The sequence below is a fragment of the Pinus tabuliformis genome, chromosome X (assembly GCF_031772625.1).
Source record: "Pinus tabuliformis cultivar Carrire ecotype Pingquan chromosome X, CPIR1, whole genome shotgun sequence".
Classification (NCBI taxonomy): domain Eukaryota; kingdom Viridiplantae; phylum Streptophyta; class Pinopsida; order Pinales; family Pinaceae; genus Pinus; species Pinus tabuliformis.
Window position 1 is genome coordinate 1268406124 of NC_142308.1, and position 4756 is coordinate 1268410879.

At 40.4% G+C, this 4756-nt stretch overlaps 2 pseudogenes; both read right to left on the bottom strand.

The window, feature by feature from the left end:
• Positions 1–2228: 2228 nt before the first annotated feature.
• On the bottom strand, positions 2229–2831 carry LOC149144611 (uncharacterized; annotated as a pseudogene).
• Positions 2832–2995: 164 nt separating this feature from the next.
• Positions 2996–4342, bottom strand: LOC149144612 (acylamino-acid-releasing enzyme pseudogene; annotated as a pseudogene).
• Positions 4343–4756: the final 414 nt, after the last annotated feature.

Below are 4756 nucleotides of genomic sequence, written 5' to 3' on the forward strand. Positions count from 1 at the left end.
CTCTCGTCCAAAACCTCTTACCATTCAAGGGCACCCCAATCAATACCATCGTTTCCAGAGCGCGGGTCCCACCTTCGTACTTTAGCGCTTTTACCTTTTCTGCCCGCAGTTCTCCAGTTCCCAATGCAACCAAGTGCTCGAGCTTCCTCCATTTTGGCCCCATTCGGCCAGCGATGCACGATTAGCATTATCAAAAATCACCTCCATTTCCCGATCCGGGGCTCCCAGGGGCTGCTTTGACCTCCTGCGCAGTCTCCATGGGCCTTGGTCAGCGCGCTTTGACTAAGGTCCTCGTCGTTCCAATCTGGCTGCCATTGCCACTGGTTTAGGGTGTTTTTTATTGTTGTTTTGGATTCTTTAGAGATTTGTTCTGACCTGATACAGTCATGGTTCTTTGACATTCTTCTATGGATCCAATTCGGATCACAAGTTCATCATACAGAGGCAAGATTACAAATAACCAAGATTGGATAGTTGTAGAAGCCCTCTTGTACTTTACCCAACTTATTTCATGAACCACACATGGTTTCATGCAACTAACCTACGGACAAAACAAGAAAATGAACTAACAATCGACAAATCAAAACGAGAGTAGAATCAAAAGTGAAAGAAAAACAAGTAAACAAACAAGAAAGAAAACAAACAGGAAAACAAAGCATGTAAGAAAATAGGCATGCAAGCAAACAACTGAAAGAAAACACTACTCCTACTCCTAAACTAGCAATGCATGGCCCTAATCACATGAAGTGATACTTCCGATGCAGCCATTGGCGCATTGGTAGACCCATGTGAGTGAAGGCTTGGTCCGCGAGTGACCCAGTCGTGTGAACCGGCATACAAGAACGATATGATAGTGAAGACAGTCACACTTCGTGCTTCAAAGTGCCCACGAGACATAAGTGAGGGCATTGCAAGACAGATTGTCCATGGACCCATCATGGTGCTCTGTGACACTATGTGCAACTTTGAAACTTAAACATGCTCTTGACTAAGACATGCAAGCAAACGAAAGAAACAAAGATAACTTGTGTCATGCATGAGTGCTTGCAATATAAGACTCCTCCAATGCATGAGCAATGGGATTGTGCAGTTCGAGTGGAGGAAGTGTGATCTGAGTGTTAGATTGATCTCGAGTGCATACAGATGAGTGATGAAGAGCCTCGACTATTTGAACAATTTCTTGCTCGGAAGAAAAACCAACCTCAGGACAGCGAGGGCCTGGCATAGCCATCATCTTGGCCTAAAGTGCCTCGACGGTCTGTGGGGTTTCGACTTTGTTGACAAATGGACCTTCGTAGACCAATGGCTTAGATGGATTAACAATGAGTGAATCAACATCATGATCTAATGATGAGGTGAAGAGATCACAACAACCAAGATTAGAAAATTCAGGATTTTGGTTGGTGTTATCACAAAATCAATCCCTGATAGGCTGCTGATCAGGAAGACTTTGAGTAACTATTCCAAACCTACTTTAGGTTGAGGCTTAGCCTCCCCAACCTGAGAGGGCTCTCTCAAAGGATTTATGATTTTTTAAATTATGATTAAGATGGCTAACTCTTGTACAAAAAATGCAGAAATATAAGTGGTGGAAACACAACTAGAAGGTATCCATTGGGCTTATGGAGTCAAAATCGTTTCAGTATAACAATGATATCAACCTTACATAGAAGTCAAGACAATTAGAATTATACCATTCAGAATACACCAGAAAGATATGGGACAACACAGTTTATAAATATGTGAAGGAAATTAGAGCACAATCAGTGATTTCTAAGTAATCACACATCTATACTACTGCAAATACTGAGGAAAGGACAATACACAACATTCTGAACAGTAAATTCCTTATGATTCTTGAGAAGTAAAGCCAAGTCTTGTATTACTAAAATAGAGTCATATACATAGCACAATAGTTCCAATTTCTCTGAAATTTTCCAACCCCTTGTACATTGTTGTTTCTGCTATATATAGAATTCTTTACAAAGCCGAGATTCCTCCTCCAACATGAGGGGAACTCGAATTCTGCTTGCTATGACACCTACTCATACTTTAACTAATTATTAAATGCAACAAACTGCCAACTAGAAGTTTTAGAAACCTAAGACAATTAGGAGTCTAATTCCATATCATGTTGGTAATAGCTTTTATTACAATCAAATCTCGTTCTCTGACAAGTGGTCTCCTTTAGTTTTTCTTGGTGGATGTTTAAAACTCCTTGCTGGCCCTTAACGTCTCATCTCCTTTACTACTCCTGAAAAGTAGGAGACTGCCCCTGTAAGCAGCTCCACTGGTGATGCCTCTGCTGAACAAAGTAGCTTCGCCTTGTTCTCATACATTACATCAACTAATGTGACAAAACGATATGCTGATGTCCTGTTGTATGCTCCAAAAATAGGTACGCCTTCCAGTACAAGAGTATGGAAATGCTTGAAAAGCCCAAAATAATCTGTTGCACCCAAAGGTTTCTCACAGAGATCTTCAAACTGGAAATAAGCACAACCATTGGCTCCAAAAGGAATCTGTAATGTCCGTCCCATGACAACTTCAACAGTTGTTGGAGTGGCCATATATCCACTTATCAATTCTTGAAATTTTTCTTTGAGCAAACGAGAAGAATCTTTGCCACAAAAATACAATCCTTTCTGAGCTGAAGTGAGCTTTCGATAGTCAGTGGAAGATCCAATCTCATGAACAACACATCGCTCCTTCAAAAGTGAGATGAAAGGCAAGAATAGATTCCTCTGAAGACCACCTTCATATAAATTATCAGGAGCCCTGTTGGAAGTGGAAACCAAGATAATTCCTTTGTTAAATAAATGTCTAAACATCTGATTTAGGATCAATGCATCTGAGGAGAAATGAAGGCTTTATATTAAAGCTTCATTAGGCCCTACATTGTAGTCTATATATAATGCTTTTTGTTAATATCCACAATCTTATTGAACAAAACAAGCACGTAACCAATAGAGGAACATGGGCCTGCCAAACGCCTTCATTTCAAGAATCTCTTAAACCAAAGTCCAATGTTTAGAAAGCTTTCGAAATCGGATTGTGGCCTGTCAATGTTGTGTACATCATTTGGGAAAATGATGACTTTTACTTCCACCCCCTTCTCCCGCAGAGCTCGAGCATACTGCAATCCATTTGATACAGGAACCCTGAGGTCTTGTGCACCCAAAAGTAAGAGAACGGGTACTTTTACCTTTGAAATATGTCTAATTGGTGAACACTGATAAAACATGGTGGTATCTTCTATTGAAGGTGCTTCAGTGTAAACATTTTTCCCATTCTTTCCATATGCCTCCACATAACACCAATCAGGAATATTTGTTGTGCCAACCATTAATGAGAGATTACACACAAGATTCCGGACAGCTGCAGCAACAAACCTATCTGGTGCCTGGCCAATTAAATGGGTTGCAAGAAACCCTCTGTGGGAGGGCAAGTCCCTTATGAATTACTAGATCAACAGCATTTATGACATCAGTCACATCCTGTCGCCCAACATTACCAGGTAGAGATTGTAAAGCCTCCTCTCCAAAGTCCAAAGAACCTCTGTAGTTTACATAAAGTAGGTTGTAGCCCATTGATGACAAAAAGGCTTGAGTTCTTGAAAATCCTGTCAATGAAGTAGAATGTGGCCCACCATGGAGGATAACAATGAGTGGATTACAAGCATCCTCTCGAAAAGCATTTTCCTTACTTTCTGATTCACTGGAGAATCTAGATGACACAAATATCACCTCGAAAGGCTGTTTGGCACCTTCTGTTAACAAAAATTCTTGATCTTTAACTGGAATCTTCAAAATATTAAATTCAATTGAGGACAGCGAAGCTTTCACTTTCTCTAAATAGTCCATTAAGGGAATTGACATATCTAACCACCTCCACCTTGTTTTTTTCATCATTATCCGTGTCAATTCTTGACAGACAGCCATATTTCAGTTTTGGAGGATTGGCTGGGCTGCTAGACACTGCAAGAACAATGTTAGCATGCACTGCAAGAACACTCCAAGAAGAATTTGAATTGTCAGGGCTAATTCTTGAACTTTTCCACTGACTACATGTGGGAAGAACAATGGAATTTTGAATAAGACCAACACGAACAATGCGTGGAGCTTGAATCATCTTTGGCTCAGCATTGAAATGATATGCCTGCAACATCTGTAACCACGATGCCTCCTCCTGCATCAAGTAGCATCTTCATCATAGAACAAGGACCTAATATGGTTCGAATAATATCTGCAACAGCCTTTGATGCTTGAATATTTGCATGGCGCACCCTATTTCCAGTCTCCCGCTTTATAACATCATTTAAAACGAGAACAGGAGCATACATGGCTGCAAGTGAAGGTGGCTAGCAGTCCGTCGAGGGAACAAATGCTAGACTGGACAAAAACCACTAAATCACAGCTGAATTCGACAGGGAAAGTGTATAAGCTAAAAACTGTTGATGTAAACATAGCGAATTTTGGATCAGCACGAATCCCCGATTTCGTAGCACAATTAGTGCAAAATCGGTGTTTTGCACTACGAAATCACCTAGACCGGGTTTCTGCGCTATGAAATCACCTAGACAGTTTCGTAGCGCATATGAACTTTGAAATGAGTTTCGACATATGATATTCATTTTAGATATGAGACCAATGATAGACTAAAATAGAGAATTGACCCCATTTTACATACTAACAAGACTCTAAAACAAGATGAGAAGACTAGACCCAAAACTGACACCAACCCTTTGACAATTTAA